The sequence below is a fragment of the Mytilus trossulus genome, unplaced genomic scaffold (genome assembly GCF_036588685.1).
Source record: "Mytilus trossulus isolate FHL-02 unplaced genomic scaffold, PNRI_Mtr1.1.1.hap1 h1tg000244l__unscaffolded, whole genome shotgun sequence".
Classification (NCBI taxonomy): domain Eukaryota; kingdom Metazoa; phylum Mollusca; class Bivalvia; order Mytilida; family Mytilidae; genus Mytilus; species Mytilus trossulus.
Window position 1 is genome coordinate 4451122 of NW_026963317.1, and position 16290 is coordinate 4467411.

Below are 16290 nucleotides of genomic sequence, written 5' to 3' on the forward strand. Positions count from 1 at the left end.
ATAGAATCTGAACACAGAGAATGATAGTACGAGTGGGGCATACGTGTACTATGGACACATTCTTGTTTTTATTAAAAATTATGGAACGAGTTTATCAAGTACTCAAACAATAGTCATACTATTGATTCAGCGCTCAGCTAATACATAGTTATGCTAAGATACTGCATGGTGTATTCATCAAGTTTTAAACACCGATATAGTAATCGCACAACATATTGAGTTTTAATTTGGTGCTTTCTTAGCAAAAACAAACATAGCTTACACATAATATATTTAGTCCATATGCATTGATTAGTCTAAGAATGTTTTATCATATACGAGCACCAAAAAAATATTAATAGATTTATAGATTATATAGTGTTTTATGTATTCGATTACCATTAAGACACCAACACTGGATACCACGTGTTCGTTTATTCATAAGACCAATAAGTATTTTAGTGTACGAGCTCTATAATCAACATAACTACAAGAATAAACTGTAACATACCGAATCTTTAGTACTGGCCTTCGATACTGACATGAAATACGGATTCATTGTGTTATTAAAATTTGCTGTAACAAAATGTTGTAAATTATTATAAATTAAGGAATGTATCTCCCTCATGCAAAGCTCTGATTCCTTTCACGGATTTGGCTATACTTTTTGGACCTTTGGGATTATAGCTCTTCATCTTTTATATAAACTTTGGATTTCAAATATTGTGGCCACGAGCATCACTGAAGGGACATGTCTTGTCGAAATAGGCATCTGGTGCAGGAAAATTGGTACCGTTAATGTTATTATTTAGATCTATAAAAGAATTTAGTAATGGTGAAAGGTAATTTGTGGTGGCATTTAAAAAAATCCATGTTTCGTTTATAACGTCCGAAAGAAGCCGTTCTAATGGAGAATCGCCCAGGATTTGATTTTGTAAGTTATGATAACAGTTACGTTTAAGAAATTTCCTCGTTTTTACACCGTATATACCGTTTACATAAACGGCATTTAGATATTTACCAAAAAAGCTGTAAAAATATATATAACACGTTGTTTCTCATATATATGTATAAGCAAATAAAACTATCTATGTCAATAAAAAAACAAAAAAGATGTGGTATGAATGTGAATGAGACAACTCTCAGACATAGACCTTAAAGGTTAGCAGCTCTAGCAAATATGACAGTCTTATTTACAAAATAGGAAATGGTATACAGGCGAGTGAAGACGAGTCAATTTAACCTCAGTATGATGCAAAAAAGACAGAACAAATCATGTACAATCATGTTATTTACCATTTGGAAAAAACACAACATGTTAGTTGATTATCAACATGGTTTCAGACAACATCGTTCCTGTGAAATTCAACCGGTGAACCTGGTCATTGGATATGAGAGAACAAATAGCTATGCTTATATTATTTTTTTGAATGCATTTGACACATTCCCACACCAGCAACTATTACAGACGGTGAGCTACTACGGTATCCGAGAAAAGGTACTCAGCTTGATAAATGCTTGGCTAACCCAAGGAAATCAACGAGTGTGTGAAAATGGCGCAATGATTGAAATGAAAGCAATATGTCCGAGTGTACCCATGTGAACGGTTATTGGAACCATATAAGTCTGCTGTATATCAACGATATAAACAGTTCTATATCGTCATGTACGTACCAGTTTACGACAGTTTACTGACGTTTTCTCACTAAATAGAACCGTTCACAACTCAAACACATGCCAACAGCTGTGACAGGATCTTGTGTAACTTGTAGACCAGACGCTAGCGCTGACAGATGACATTCTATCCAGCAAACTGTTGCATTCGTAGGATGACTCAATCGTATTGTTTACAACAACATGATGAGGCATTAACTGGGAACTGTTCAGCTCTACCCTTATCACGGTTTAGAACTATCAGATATAAAAGGGAGTGCATATAACCACACCTCGAGTACGCATCTGGATTTGTATGGGATTTATACAGAAAGTGCCACTTAACCAAATCGAAATGGTATAACGGAGACCTGTCCGGTTTGCAACAATTTATTATCAGGTACCAAAAAATGTTACCAACATACCAGAGACACTTGGTTGGTCAACCCTAGTAATGCAACAAATGGAAGTTTTTAACGACCTTGACTGGCTATACAGCCCTAGTAATACGCAGACAAGGAGCCGGGTTTATACTACTGTAAAAAAAGCTTGCACGGAAAAGCAAAAGTCACCATTCCAGATTACACAAAGAGACCAACCGTAATAAACAGGCAATATCACAGAGACAGGTTTTCCAGGGAAGGTACATTAACAGATGCATCCCTGAAACAATTATTGATTTGAATCAGCTACTAGTATCTGAATGTGCCATCCTAGCCCCCATAAGAAACGCCTACCAGGTAAGGGATATCTGATTTTAACCTATACAGTTGTTGCAAAAATCACATATTTTATTTGTTTTCGTTCTTGTAAAGACGATAGTTTTTGTTTATTCTTAACCTTGCGTGTGCTAAAGGACACACGCGCACAGTATTTCTGCGTTATGGAAATTGCGACTGTAGCTTATCCACATAGAAGTAGAAGTATAGGTCAGCATACAGCCTTCAACAAAGAGCAAACCTCATACATCATAGCAAGATATAACGACCTGGGAAAATAAAAACAACAATTCAAACAATAAAATGATTGACAAGATTCATTTAAGAAACAATAAATGAAAAATAAATATGGCAAACAGTTACGAACAGTTACTTACAATTACGAACGACAACAAAATTACAAGCTCCTGATTTTGGAAAAGCACATACAAAATGTGGCGGGGCTAAAAAAATATGTGTGCGACCAACAATCCCAATAACCTGGGACAGAGTAAAAGCACAACATAAAAATCAACTGAAAAGGGCTCTCAACTCATCAGGTCAACACAAAGCACATAATCAACTAACCGAAAACACTTAAGACTTAATACATTTTTAGAGTACTAAAAGCTAGTTCAAAGCCAATAACTTTGAATAAATAAATCATAGATGAAAACAATATCAAATAATACACATCTAAAATACAATTAATGTTAAGACGTCATATGCATTAACAGTTAAAAAAAACATCGATCTTGTAAAATGCCAAAACGTAGGTATCAACAGAATGATCGTGAATGTTCATAATATAAAAGCAATACTATTAATTGGAGATTACACTAGTTGACGCATTGTAAGCCCTTGGTTTCAAAGTTTTCAAATTGATAACCTTAAAGAATATGTTTAAAGATAATTTTGTGAAAGTTGCTTTCCATACTCTCGGCATTCTGTAAAGTAGTTCCTAAAAAGTTAAAAATCTTTTTGCGGTTATAAATTAGATAAGTAGCATGCATACTGTGTGTCCCTTTTGTAAAATAAGTGATTCATAGTGAATTCTGTTCTTTAAAAAACAATCGGTTAATTTATTGTGAAACTTAATTAGGAACTATCTTCATTCATCGAGTTAAGGGAAGCAAGATATGTAATAGTTCAAGTTTGTAACAGATTACTGGCTGGTGACAATTACCAGTAAATTGATGTATTTATTGTAAAGAAATTTTTACGGAAGTTGGTCATATGGTGTGGCCTATTTTAAAGAAATGTTTTCATGTACCTTGTTCAATGTTTATAATTAGGACATTACAAAATCTCAATTACGTTGAACGGAGAAAGTCAGCCTTCCCTATGTTAAATATAATTCTTTGGGAAATTCTTTTCAGAACATAACAGGAGCGTGCAAAATATATATTGGCCCAATTATTAAAGTATCTGTAAAAAATGAGATAGTAAGTGGAATGAAAAGATTTATCTGCATCATTTATAATGCAGACGTTAAGCCAGATAGCAACTGTTGTATAAAAGCCTAATTTTTATGTCACTTTGTAACATTGCTCCGGTGGCACAATCGGTTAGCGCGCCGTACTTATAGACAGTACCTTCACTGTGCATAGCACAGTATGAGGAATGCGGAGGTTGTGAGTTCGATCCTCACCCGGAGCAATTAGTTTTTTACCTTTCAATTTATTAAATTTGATACCTTCCAGTAACGCTTGTCAACTTGTTACGATCAGAATCTCTTTGACAAGGAAAACTGTATCGACTAAAACATGAAGGTACCCGGACTTTATTGGTAAGTGTGAGCATGCATTTGAGTGTACACGTGTAGTTTTGATTCAATATCAATTTATAGTCGTGTCATTTCGATGTAAATTTACATGTTCATTTTTCACTTCTTGCTATCTAACCAGCAGCATGGTCGGCAATGTTTAGTACTCAAAACAATCATGAGATGATGTAATTGAAAGGTTCATTCGAAAGACTAACTGTCTCGGCATGATTTCAAATGTGTGAGTTTTCTTCAAAATTGACAAAAACTGATCACTAGGATGATCAGAAAAAAAAAATACCTCGACTTTTTTCCTGATTCATATTGATTTAACAGGTCCAATTTCGGAGATGATAACGTTACAGTCTATCTACTTGAATGCGTTAAATTTAGATGATTGTCCCCACTATGCTATTTCTTTGCAAGACTGTTTATCTAGGAAATTGACCTGGTGCACACTATTTGCCTTAAGCTATTATATGAACAAGTTATTTTCGCAACGTTACGCATTTAATATATCATTCTTAGTGGATTTTATGTTTGTGTTACTTTTTTATTATTCAAACAAAAAAACTCAGTCAAATAGTTTCCGAGAATGAAATCTCACATTGAGGAAAAGAACAAATCCTTGGCTAAAAAGTGAAGGTGACAAAAATATATCCCGTGAGGCGGAGTCGAACCACCGACCTAGAGATTACTAGATTCTATTCCACTACAGTCTCCCGCTCTACCAACTGAGCTATCACGGGGCGGTGACAATTACCAGTAAATTGATGTATTTATTGTAAAGAAATTTTTACGGAAGTTGGTCATATGGTGTGGCCTATTTTAAAGAAATGTTTTCATGTACCTTGTTCAATGTTTATAATTAGGACATTACAAAATCTCAATTACGTTGAACGGAGAAAGTCAGCCTTCCCTATGTTAAATATAATTCTTTGGGAAATTCTTTTCAGAACATAACAGGAGCGTGCAAAATATATATTGGCCCAATTATTAAAGTATCTGTAAAAAATGAGATAGTAAGTGGAATGAAAAGATTTATCTGCATCATTTATAATGCAGACGTTAAGCCAGATAGCAACTGTTGTATAAAAGCCTAATTTTTATGTCACTTTGTAACATTGCTCCGGTGGCACAATCGGTTAGCGCGCCGTACTTATAGACAGTACCTTCACTGTGCATAGCACAGTATGAGGAATGCGGAGGTTGTGAGTTCGATCCTCACCCGGAGCAATTAGTTTTTTACCTTTCAATTTATTAAATTTGATACCTTCCAGTAACGCTTGTCAACTTGTTACGATCAGAATCTCTTTGACAAGGAAAACTGTATCGACTAAAACATGAAGGTACCCGGACTTTATTGGTAAGTGTGAGCATGCATTTGAGTGTACACGTGTAGTTTTGATTCAATATCAATTTATAGTCGTGTCATTTCGATGTAAATTTACATGTTCATTTTTCACTTCTTGCTATCTAACCAGCAGCATGGTCGGCAATGTTTAGTACTCAAAACAATCATGAGATGATGTAATTGAAAGGTTCATTCGAAAGACTAACTGTCTCGGCATGATTTCAAATGTGTGAGTTTTCTTCAAAATTGACAAAAACTGATCACTAGGATGATCAGAAAAAAAAAATACCTCGACTTTTTTCCTGATTCATATTGATTTAACAGGTCCAATTTCGGAGATGATAACGTTACAGTCTATCTACTTGAATGCGTTAAATTTAGATGATTGTCCCCACTATGCTATTTCTTTGCAAGACTGTTTATCTAGGAAATTGACCTGGTGCACACTATTTGCCTTAAGCTATTATATGAACAAGTTATTTTCGCAACGTTACGCATTTAATATATCATTCTTAGTGGATTTTATGTTTGTGTTACTTTTTTATTATTCAAACAAAAAAACTCAGTCAAATAGTTTCCGAGAATGAAATCTCACATTGAGGAAAAGAACAAATCCTTGGCTAAAAAGTGAAGGTGACAAAAATATATCCCGTGAGGCGGAGTCGAACCACCGACCTAGAGATTACTAGATTCTATTCCACTACAGTCTCCCGCTCTACCAACTGAGCTATCACGGGGCGGTGACAATTACCAGTAAATTGATGTATTTATTGTAAAGAAATTTTTACGGAAGTTGGTCATATGGTGTGGCCTATTTTAAAGAAATGTTTTCATGTACCTTGTTCAATGTTTATAATTAGGACATTACAAAATCTCAATTACGTTGAACGGAGAAAGTCAGCCTTCCCTATGTTAAATATAATTCTTTGGGAAATTCTTTTCAGAACATAACAGGAGCGTGCAAAATATATATTGGCCCAATTATTAAAGTATCTGTAAAAAATGAGATAGTAAGTGGAATGAAAAGATTTATCTGCATCATTTATAATGCAGACGTTAAGCCAGATAGCAACTGTTGTATAAAAGCCTAATTTTTATGTCACTTTGTAACATTGCTCCGGTGGCACAATCGGTTAGCGCGCCGTACTTATAGACAGTACCTTCACTGTGCATAGCACAGTATGAGGAATGCGGAGGTTGTGAGTTCGATCCTCACCCGGAGCAATTAGTTTTTTACCTTTCAATTTATTAAATTTGATACCTTCCAGTAACGCTTGTCAACTTGTTACGATCAGAATCTCTTTGACAAGGAAAACTGTATCGACTAAAACATGAAGGTACCCGGACTTTATTGGTAAGTGTGAGCATGCATTTGAGTGTACACGTGTAGTTTTGATTCAATATCAATTTATAGTCGTGTCATTTCGATGTAAATTTACATGTTCATTTTTCACTTCTTGCTATCTAACCAGCAGCATGGTCGGCAATGTTTAGTACTCAAAACAATCATGAGATGATGTAATTGAAAGGTTCATTCGAAAGACTAACTGTCTCGGCATGATTTCAAATGTGTGAGTTTTCTTCAAAATTGACAAAAACTGATCACTAGGATGATCAGAAAAAAAAAATACCTCGACTTTTTTCCTGATTCATATTGATTTAACAGGTCCAATTTCGGAGATGATAACGTTACAGTCTATCTACTTGAATGCGTTAAATTTAGATGATTGTCCCCACTATGCTATTTCTTTGCAAGACTGTTTATCTAGGAAATTGACCTGGTGCACACTATTTGCCTTAAGCTATTATATGAACAAGTTATTTTCGCAACGTTACGCATTTAATATATCATTCTTAGTGGATTTTATGTTTGTGTTACTTTTTTATTATTCAAACAAAAAAACTCAGTCAAATAGTTTCCGAGAATGAAATCTCACATTGAGGAAAAGAACAAATCCTTGGCTAAAAAGTGAAGGTGACAAAAATATATCCCGTGAGGCGGAGTCGAACCACCGACCTAGAGATTACTAGATTCTATTCCACTACAGTCTCCCGCTCTACCAACTGAGCTATCACGGGGCGGTGACAATTACCAGTAAATTGATGTATTTATTGTAAAGAAATTTTTACGGAAGTTGGTCATATGGTGTGGCCTATTTTAAAGAAATGTTTTCATGTACCTTGTTCAATGTTTATAATTAGGACATTACAAAATCTCAATTACGTTGAACGGAGAAAGTCAGCCTTCCCTATGTTAAATATAATTCTTTGGGAAATTCTTTTCAGAACATAACAGGAGCGTGCAAAATATATATTGGCCCAATTATTAAAGTATCTGTAAAAAATGAGATAGTAAGTGGAATGAAAAGATTTATCTGCATCATTTATAATGCAGACGTTAAGCCAGATAGCAACTGTTGTATAAAAGCCTAATTTTTATGTCACTTTGTAACATTGCTCCGGTGGCACAATCGGTTAGCGCGCCGTACTTATAGACAGTACCTTCACTGTGCATAGCACAGTATGAGGAATGCGGAGGTTGTGAGTTCGATCCTCACCCGGAGCAATTAGTTTTTTACCTTTCAATTTATTAAATTTGATACCTTCCAGTAACGCTTGTCAACTTGTTACGATCAGAATCTCTTTGACAAGGAAAACTGTATCGACTAAAACATGAAGGTACCCGGACTTTATTGGTAAGTGTGAGCATGCATTTGAGTGTACACGTGTAGTTTTGATTCAATATCAATTTATAGTCGTGTCATTTCGATGTAAATTTACATGTTCATTTTTCACTTCTTGCTATCTAACCAGCAGCATGGTCGGCAATGTTTAGTACTCAAAACAATCATGAGATGATGTAATTGAAAGGTTCATTCGAAAGACTAACTGTCTCGGCATGATTTCAAATGTGTGAGTTTTCTTCAAAATTGACAAAAACTGATCACTAGGATGATCAGAAAAAAAAAATACCTCGACTTTTTTCCTGATTCATATTGATTTAACAGGTCCAATTTCGGAGATGATAACGTTACAGTCTATCTACTTGAATGCGTTAAATTTAGATGATTGTCCCCACTATGCTATTTCTTTGCAAGACTGTTTATCTAGGAAATTGACCTGGTGCACACTATTTGCCTTAAGCTATTATATGAACAAGTTATTTTCGCAACGTTACGCATTTAATATATCATTCTTAGTGGATTTTATGTTTGTGTTACTTTTTTATTATTCAAACAAAAAAACTCAGTCAAATAGTTTCCGAGAATGAAATCTCACATTGAGGAAAAGAACAAATCCTTGGCTAAAAAGTGAAGGTGACAAAAATATATCCCGTGAGGCGGAGTCGAACCACCGACCTAGAGATTACTAGATTCTATTCCACTACAGTCTCCCGCTCTACCAACTGAGCTATCACGGGGCGGTGACAATTACCAGTAAATTGATGTATTTATTGTAAAGAAATTTTTACGGAAGTTGGTCATATGGTGTGGCCTATTTTAAAGAAATGTTTTCATGTACCTTGTTCAATGTTTATAATTAGGACATTACAAAATCTCAATTACGTTGAACGGAGAAAGTCAGCCTTCCCTATGTTAAATATAATTCTTTGGGAAATTCTTTTCAGAACATAACAGGAGCGTGCAAAATATATATTGGCCCAATTATTAAAGTATCTGTAAAAAATGAGATAGTAAGTGGAATGAAAAGATTTATCTGCATCATTTATAATGCAGACGTTAAGCCAGATAGCAACTGTTGTATAAAAGCCTAATTTTTATGTCACTTTGTAACATTGCTCCGGTGGCACAATCGGTTAGCGCGCCGTACTTATAGACAGTACCTTCACTGTGCATAGCACAGTATGAGGAATGCGGAGGTTGTGAGTTCGATCCTCACCCGGAGCAATTAGTTTTTTACCTTTCAATTTATTAAATTTGATACCTTCCAGTAACGCTTGTCAACTTGTTACGATCAGAATCTCTTTGACAAGGAAAACTGTATCGACTAAAACATGAAGGTACCCGGACTTTATTGGTAAGTGTGAGCATGCATTTGAGTGTACACGTGTAGTTTTGATTCAATATCAATTTATAGTCGTGTCATTTCGATGTAAATTTACATGTTCATTTTTCACTTCTTGCTATCTAACCAGCAGCATGGTCGGCAATGTTTAGTACTCAAAACAATCATGAGATGATGTAATTGAAAGGTTCATTCGAAAGACTAACTGTCTCGGCATGATTTCAAATGTGTGAGTTTTCTTCAAAATTGACAAAAACTGATCACTAGGATGATCAGAAAAAAAAAATACCTCGACTTTTTTCCTGATTCATATTGATTTAACAGGTCCAATTTCGGAGATGATAACGTTACAGTCTATCTACTTGAATGCGTTAAATTTAGATGATTGTCCCCACTATGCTATTTCTTTGCAAGACTGTTTATCTAGGAAATTGACCTGGTGCACACTATTTGCCTTAAGCTATTATATGAACAAGTTATTTTCGCAACGTTACGCATTTAATATATCATTCTTAGTGGATTTTATGTTTGTGTTACTTTTTTATTATTCAAACAAAAAAACTCAGTCAAATAGTTTCCGAGAATGAAATCTCACATTGAGGAAAAGAACAAATCCTTGGCTAAAAAGTGAAGGTGACAAAAATATATCCCGTGAGGCGGAGTCGAACCACCGACCTAGAGATTACTAGATTCTATTCCACTACAGTCTCCCGCTCTACCAACTGAGCTATCACGGGGCGGTGACAATTACCAGTAAATTGATGTATTTATTGTAAAGAAATTTTTACGGAAGTTGGTCATATGGTGTGGCCTATTTTAAAGAAATGTTTTCATGTACCTTGTTCAATGTTTATAATTAGGACATTACAAAATCTCAATTACGTTGAACGGAGAAAGTCAGCCTTCCCTATGTTAAATATAATTCTTTGGGAAATTCTTTTCAGAACATAACAGGAGCGTGCAAAATATATATTGGCCCAATTATTAAAGTATCTGTAAAAAATGAGATAGTAAGTGGAATGAAAAGATTTATCTGCATCATTTATAATGCAGACGTTAAGCCAGATAGCAACTGTTGTATAAAAGCCTAATTTTTATGTCACTTTGTAACATTGCTCCGGTGGCACAATCGGTTAGCGCGCCGTACTTATAGACAGTACCTTCACTGTGCATAGCACAGTATGAGGAATGCGGAGGTTGTGAGTTCGATCCTCACCCGGAGCAATTAGTTTTTTACCTTTCAATTTATTAAATTTGATACCTTCCAGTAACGCTTGTCAACTTGTTACGATCAGAATCTCTTTGACAAGGAAAACTGTATCGACTAAAACATGAAGGTACCCGGACTTTATTGGTAAGTGTGAGCATGCATTTGAGTGTACACGTGTAGTTTTGATTCAATATCAATTTATAGTCGTGTCATTTCGATGTAAATTTACATGTTCATTTTTCACTTCTTGCTATCTAACCAGCAGCATGGTCGGCAATGTTTAGTACTCAAAACAATCATGAGATGATGTAATTGAAAGGTTCATTCGAAAGACTAACTGTCTCGGCATGATTTCAAATGTGTGAGTTTTCTTCAAAATTGACAAAAACTGATCACTAGGATGATCAGAAAAAAAAAATACCTCGACTTTTTTCCTGATTCATATTGATTTAACAGGTCCAATTTCGGAGATGATAACGTTACAGTCTATCTACTTGAATGCGTTAAATTTAGATGATTGTCCCCACTATGCTATTTCTTTGCAAGACTGTTTATCTAGGAAATTGACCTGGTGCACACTATTTGCCTTAAGCTATTATATGAACAAGTTATTTTCGCAACGTTACGCATTTAATATATCATTCTTAGTGGATTTTATGTTTGTGTTACTTTTTTATTATTCAAACAAAAAAACTCAGTCAAATAGTTTCCGAGAATGAAATCTCACATTGAGGAAAAGAACAAATCCTTGGCTAAAAAGTGAAGGTGACAAAAATATATCCCGTGAGGCGGAGTCGAACCACCGACCTAGAGATTACTAGATTCTATTCCACTACAGTCTCCCGCTCTACCAACTGAGCTATCACGGGGCGGTGACAATTACCAGTAAATTGATGTATTTATTGTAAAGAAATTTTTACGGAAGTTGGTCATATGGTGTGGCCTATTTTAAAGAAATGTTTTCATGTACCTTGTTCAATGTTTATAATTAGGACATTACAAAATCTCAATTACGTTGAACGGAGAAAGTCAGCCTTCCCTATGTTAAATATAATTCTTTGGGAAATTCTTTTCAGAACATAACAGGAGCGTGCAAAATATATATTGGCCCAATTATTAAAGTATCTGTAAAAAATGAGATAGTAAGTGGAATGAAAAGATTTATCTGCATCATTTATAATGCAGACGTTAAGCCAGATAGCAACTGTTGTATAAAAGCCTAATTTTTATGTCACTTTGTAACATTGCTCCGGTGGCACAATCGGTTAGCGCGCCGTACTTATAGACAGTACCTTCACTGTGCATAGCACAGTATGAGGAATGCGGAGGTTGTGAGTTCGATCCTCACCCGGAGCAATTAGTTTTTTACCTTTCAATTTATTAAATTTGATACCTTCCAGTAACGCTTGTCAACTTGTTACGATCAGAATCTCTTTGACAAGGAAAACTGTATCGACTAAAACATGAAGGTACCCGGACTTTATTGGTAAGTGTGAGCATGCATTTGAGTGTACACGTGTAGTTTTGATTCAATATCAATTTATAGTCGTGTCATTTCGATGTAAATTTACATGTTCATTTTTCACTTCTTGCTATCTAACCAGCAGCATGGTCGGCAATGTTTAGTACTCAAAACAATCATGAGATGATGTAATTGAAAGGTTCATTCGAAAGACTAACTGTCTCGGCATGATTTCAAATGTGTGAGTTTTCTTCAAAATTGACAAAAACTGATCACTAGGATGATCAGAAAAAAAAAATACCTCGACTTTTTTCCTGATTCATATTGATTTAACAGGTCCAATTTCGGAGATGATAACGTTACAGTCTATCTACTTGAATGCGTTAAATTTAGATGATTGTCCCCACTATGCTATTTCTTTGCAAGACTGTTTATCTAGGAAATTGACCTGGTGCACACTATTTGCCTTAAGCTATTATATGAACAAGTTATTTTCGCAACGTTACGCATTTAATATATCATTCTTAGTGGATTTTATGTTTGTGTTACTTTTTTATTATTCAAACAAAAAAACTCAGTCAAATAGTTTCCGAGAATGAAATCTCACATTGAGGAAAAGAACAAATCCTTGGCTAAAAAGTGAAGGTGACAAAAATATATCCCGTGAGGCGGAGTCGAACCACCGACCTAGAGATTACTAGATTCTATTCCACTACAGTCTCCCGCTCTACCAACTGAGCTATCACGGGGCGGTGACAATTACCAGTAAATTGATGTATTTATTGTAAAGAAATTTTTACGGAAGTTGGTCATATGGTGTGGCCTATTTTAAAGAAATGTTTTCATGTACCTTGTTCAATGTTTATAATTAGGACATTACAAAATCTCAATTACGTTGAACGGAGAAAGTCAGCCTTCCCTATGTTAAATATAATTCTTTGGGAAATTCTTTTCAGAACATAACAGGAGCGTGCAAAATATATATTGGCCCAATTATTAAAGTATCTGTAAAAAATGAGATAGTAAGTGGAATGAAAAGATTTATCTGCATCATTTATAATGCAGACGTTAAGCCAGATAGCAACTGTTGTATAAAAGCCTAATTTTTATGTCACTTTGTAACATTGCTCCGGTGGCACAATCGGTTAGCGCGCCGTACTTATAGACAGTACCTTCACTGTGCATAGCACAGTATGAGGAATGCGGAGGTTGTGAGTTCGATCCTCACCCGGAGCAATTAGTTTTTTACCTTTCAATTTATTAAATTTGATACCTTCCAGTAACGCTTGTCAACTTGTTACGATCAGAATCTCTTTGACAAGGAAAACTGTATCGACTAAAACATGAAGGTACCCGGACTTTATTGGTAAGTGTGAGCATGCATTTGAGTGTACACGTGTAGTTTTGATTCAATATCAATTTATAGTCGTGTCATTTCGATGTAAATTTACATGTTCATTTTTCACTTCTTGCTATCTAACCAGCAGCATGGTCGGCAATGTTTAGTACTCAAAACAATCATGAGATGATGTAATTGAAAGGTTCATTCGAAAGACTAACTGTCTCGGCATGATTTCAAATGTGTGAGTTTTCTTCAAAATTGACAAAAACTGATCACTAGGATGATCAGAAAAAAAAAATACCTCGACTTTTTTCCTGATTCATATTGATTTAACAGGTCCAATTTCGGAGATGATAACGTTACAGTCTATCTACTTGAATGCGTTAAATTTAGATGATTGTCCCCACTATGCTATTTCTTTGCAAGACTGTTTATCTAGGAAATTGACCTGGTGCACACTATTTGCCTTAAGCTATTATATGAACAAGTTATTTTCGCAACGTTACGCATTTAATATATCATTCTTAGTGGATTTTATGTTTGTGTTACTTTTTTATTATTCAAACAAAAAAACTCAGTCAAATAGTTTCCGAGAATGAAATCTCACATTGAGGAAAAGAACAAATCCTTGGCTAAAAAGTGAAGGTGACAAAAATATATCCCGTGAGGCGGAGTCGAACCACCGACCTAGAGATTACTAGATTCTATTCCACTACAGTCTCCCGCTCTACCAACTGAGCTATCACGGGGCGGTGACAATTACCAGTAAATTGATGTATTTATTGTAAAGAAATTTTTACGGAAGTTGGTCATATGGTGTGGCCTATTTTAAAGAAATGTTTTCATGTACCTTGTTCAATGTTTATAATTAGGACATTACAAAATCTCAATTACGTTGAACGGAGAAAGTCAGCCTTCCCTATGTTAAATATAATTCTTTGGGAAATTCTTTTCAGAACATAACAGGAGCGTGCAAAATATATATTGGCCCAATTATTAAAGTATCTGTAAAAAATGAGATAGTAAGTGGAATGAAAAGATTTATCTGCATCATTTATAATGCAGACGTTAAGCCAGATAGCAACTGTTGTATAAAAGCCTAATTTTTATGTCACTTTGTAACATTGCTCCGGTGGCACAATCGGTTAGCGCGCCGTACTTATAGACAGTACCTTCACTGTGCATAGCACAGTATGAGGAATGCGGAGGTTGTGAGTTCGATCCTCACCCGGAGCAATTAGTTTTTTACCTTTCAATTTATTAAATTTGATACCTTCCAGTAACGCTTGTCAACTTGTTACGATCAGAATCTCTTTGACAAGGAAAACTGTATCGACTAAAACATGAAGGTACCCGGACTTTATTGGTAAGTGTGAGCATGCATTTGAGTGTACACGTGTAGTTTTGATTCAATATCAATTTATAGTCGTGTCATTTCGATGTAAATTTACATGTTCATTTTTCACTTCTTGCTATCTAACCAGCAGCATGGTCGGCAATGTTTAGTACTCAAAACAATCATGAGATGATGTAATTGAAAGGTTCATTCGAAAGACTAACTGTCTCGGCATGATTTCAAATGTGTGAGTTTTCTTCAAAATTGACAAAAACTGATCACTAGGATGATCAGAAAGAAAAAATACCTCGACTTTTTTCCTGATTCATATTGATTTAACAGGTCCAATTTCGGAGATGATAACGTTACAGTCTATCTACTTGAATGCGTTAAATTTAGATGATTGTCCCCACTATGCTATTTCTTTGCAAGACTGTTTATCTAGGAAATTGACCTGGTGCACACTATTTGCCTTAAGCTATTATATGAACAAGTTATTTTCGCAACGTTACGCATTTAATATATCATTCTTAGTGGATTTTATGTTTGTGTTACTTTTTTATTATTCAAACAAAAAAACTCAGTCAAATAGTTTCCGAGAATGAAATCTCACATTGAGGAAAAGAACAAATCCTTGGCTAAAAAGTGAAGGTGACAAAAATATATCCCGTGAGGCGGAGTCGAACCACCGACCTAGAGATTACTAGATTCTATTCCACTACAGTCTCCCGCTCTACCAACTGAGCTATCACGGGGCGGTGACAATTACCAGTAAATTGATGTATTTATTGTAAAGAAATTTTTACGGAAGTTGGTCATATGGTGTGGCTATTTTAAAGAAATGTTTTCATGTACCTTGTTCAATGTTTATAATTAGGACATTACAAAATCTCAATTACGTTGAACGGAGAAAGTCAGCCTTCCCTATGTTAAATATAATTCTTTGGGAAATTCTTTTCAGAACATAACAGGAGCGTGCAAAATATATATTGGCCCAATTATTAAAGTATCTGTAAAAAATGAGATAGTAAGTGGAATGAAAAGATTTATCTGCATCATTTATAATGCAGACGTTAAGCCAGATAGCAACTGTTGTATAAAAGCCTAATTTTTATGTCACTTTGTAACATTGCTCCGGTGGCACAATCGGTTAGCGCGCCGTACTTATAGACAGTACCTTCACTGTGCATAGCACAGTATGAGGAATGCGGAGGTTGTGAGTTCGATCCTCACACCGGAGCAATTAGTTTTTTACCTTTCAATTTATTAAATTTGATACCTTCCAGTAACGCTTGTCAACTTGTTACGATCAGAATCTCTTTGACAAGGAAAACTGTATCGACTAAAACATGAAGGTACCCGGACTTTATTGGTAAGTGTGAGCATGCATTTGAGTGTACACGTGTAGTTTTGATTCAATATCAATTTATAGTCGTGTCATTTCGATGTAAATTTACATGTTCAT

The 16290-nt window shown here is 35.1% G+C and overlaps 19 non-coding genes across 19 annotated transcripts; 10 read left to right on the forward strand and 9 right to left on the reverse strand.

Annotated features, from left to right (window-relative positions):
* Window positions 1–3879: 3879 nt before the first annotated feature.
* Window positions 3880–3989, forward strand: Trnai-uau (transfer RNA isoleucine (anticodon UAU)). The gene is made up of 2 exons: window positions 3880–3917; window positions 3954–3989. It is a non-coding gene; the product is annotated as a tRNA-Ile (tRNA).
* A 765-nt stretch (window positions 3990–4754) lies between these two features.
* Trnay-gua (transfer RNA tyrosine (anticodon GUA)) lies at window positions 4755–4844 on the reverse strand. The gene is given in 2 exon segments: window positions 4755–4790; window positions 4808–4844. It is a non-coding gene; the product is annotated as a tRNA-Tyr (tRNA).
* A 377-nt stretch (window positions 4845–5221) lies between these two features.
* On the forward strand, window positions 5222–5331 carry Trnai-uau (transfer RNA isoleucine (anticodon UAU)). The gene is made up of 2 exons: window positions 5222–5259; window positions 5296–5331. It is a non-coding gene; the product is annotated as a tRNA-Ile (tRNA).
* A 765-nt stretch (window positions 5332–6096) lies between these two features.
* Window positions 6097–6186, reverse strand: Trnay-gua (transfer RNA tyrosine (anticodon GUA)). Its single transcript is given in 2 exon segments — window positions 6097–6132; window positions 6150–6186. It is a non-coding gene; the product is annotated as a tRNA-Tyr (tRNA).
* Window positions 6187–6563: 377 nt separating this feature from the next.
* On the forward strand, window positions 6564–6673 carry Trnai-uau (transfer RNA isoleucine (anticodon UAU)). Its single transcript has 2 exons — window positions 6564–6601; window positions 6638–6673. It is a non-coding gene; the product is annotated as a tRNA-Ile (tRNA).
* Window positions 6674–7438: 765 nt separating this feature from the next.
* Window positions 7439–7528, reverse strand: Trnay-gua (transfer RNA tyrosine (anticodon GUA)). Its single transcript is given in 2 exon segments — window positions 7439–7474; window positions 7492–7528. It is a non-coding gene; the product is annotated as a tRNA-Tyr (tRNA).
* A 377-nt stretch (window positions 7529–7905) lies between these two features.
* Trnai-uau (transfer RNA isoleucine (anticodon UAU)) lies at window positions 7906–8015 on the forward strand. The gene is made up of 2 exons: window positions 7906–7943; window positions 7980–8015. It is a non-coding gene; the product is annotated as a tRNA-Ile (tRNA).
* Window positions 8016–8780: 765 nt separating this feature from the next.
* Window positions 8781–8870, reverse strand: Trnay-gua (transfer RNA tyrosine (anticodon GUA)). The gene is given in 2 exon segments: window positions 8781–8816; window positions 8834–8870. It is a non-coding gene; the product is annotated as a tRNA-Tyr (tRNA).
* Window positions 8871–9247: 377 nt separating this feature from the next.
* On the forward strand, window positions 9248–9357 carry Trnai-uau (transfer RNA isoleucine (anticodon UAU)). The gene is made up of 2 exons: window positions 9248–9285; window positions 9322–9357. It is a non-coding gene; the product is annotated as a tRNA-Ile (tRNA).
* Window positions 9358–10122: 765 nt separating this feature from the next.
* Trnay-gua (transfer RNA tyrosine (anticodon GUA)) lies at window positions 10123–10212 on the reverse strand. The gene is given in 2 exon segments: window positions 10123–10158; window positions 10176–10212. It is a non-coding gene; the product is annotated as a tRNA-Tyr (tRNA).
* A 377-nt stretch (window positions 10213–10589) lies between these two features.
* Window positions 10590–10699, forward strand: Trnai-uau (transfer RNA isoleucine (anticodon UAU)). Its single transcript has 2 exons — window positions 10590–10627; window positions 10664–10699. It is a non-coding gene; the product is annotated as a tRNA-Ile (tRNA).
* Window positions 10700–11464: 765 nt separating this feature from the next.
* On the reverse strand, window positions 11465–11554 carry Trnay-gua (transfer RNA tyrosine (anticodon GUA)). The gene is given in 2 exon segments: window positions 11465–11500; window positions 11518–11554. It is a non-coding gene; the product is annotated as a tRNA-Tyr (tRNA).
* A 377-nt stretch (window positions 11555–11931) lies between these two features.
* Window positions 11932–12041, forward strand: Trnai-uau (transfer RNA isoleucine (anticodon UAU)). Its single transcript has 2 exons — window positions 11932–11969; window positions 12006–12041. It is a non-coding gene; the product is annotated as a tRNA-Ile (tRNA).
* Window positions 12042–12806: 765 nt separating this feature from the next.
* Window positions 12807–12896, reverse strand: Trnay-gua (transfer RNA tyrosine (anticodon GUA)). The gene is given in 2 exon segments: window positions 12807–12842; window positions 12860–12896. It is a non-coding gene; the product is annotated as a tRNA-Tyr (tRNA).
* Window positions 12897–13273: 377 nt separating this feature from the next.
* Window positions 13274–13383, forward strand: Trnai-uau (transfer RNA isoleucine (anticodon UAU)). The gene is made up of 2 exons: window positions 13274–13311; window positions 13348–13383. It is a non-coding gene; the product is annotated as a tRNA-Ile (tRNA).
* A 765-nt stretch (window positions 13384–14148) lies between these two features.
* On the reverse strand, window positions 14149–14238 carry Trnay-gua (transfer RNA tyrosine (anticodon GUA)). The gene is given in 2 exon segments: window positions 14149–14184; window positions 14202–14238. It is a non-coding gene; the product is annotated as a tRNA-Tyr (tRNA).
* A 377-nt stretch (window positions 14239–14615) lies between these two features.
* Window positions 14616–14725, forward strand: Trnai-uau (transfer RNA isoleucine (anticodon UAU)). The gene is made up of 2 exons: window positions 14616–14653; window positions 14690–14725. It is a non-coding gene; the product is annotated as a tRNA-Ile (tRNA).
* A 765-nt stretch (window positions 14726–15490) lies between these two features.
* On the reverse strand, window positions 15491–15580 carry Trnay-gua (transfer RNA tyrosine (anticodon GUA)). The gene is given in 2 exon segments: window positions 15491–15526; window positions 15544–15580. It is a non-coding gene; the product is annotated as a tRNA-Tyr (tRNA).
* Window positions 15581–15956: 376 nt separating this feature from the next.
* Trnai-uau (transfer RNA isoleucine (anticodon UAU)) lies at window positions 15957–16067 on the forward strand. The gene is made up of 2 exons: window positions 15957–15994; window positions 16031–16067. It is a non-coding gene; the product is annotated as a tRNA-Ile (tRNA).
* Window positions 16068–16290: the final 223 nt, after the last annotated feature.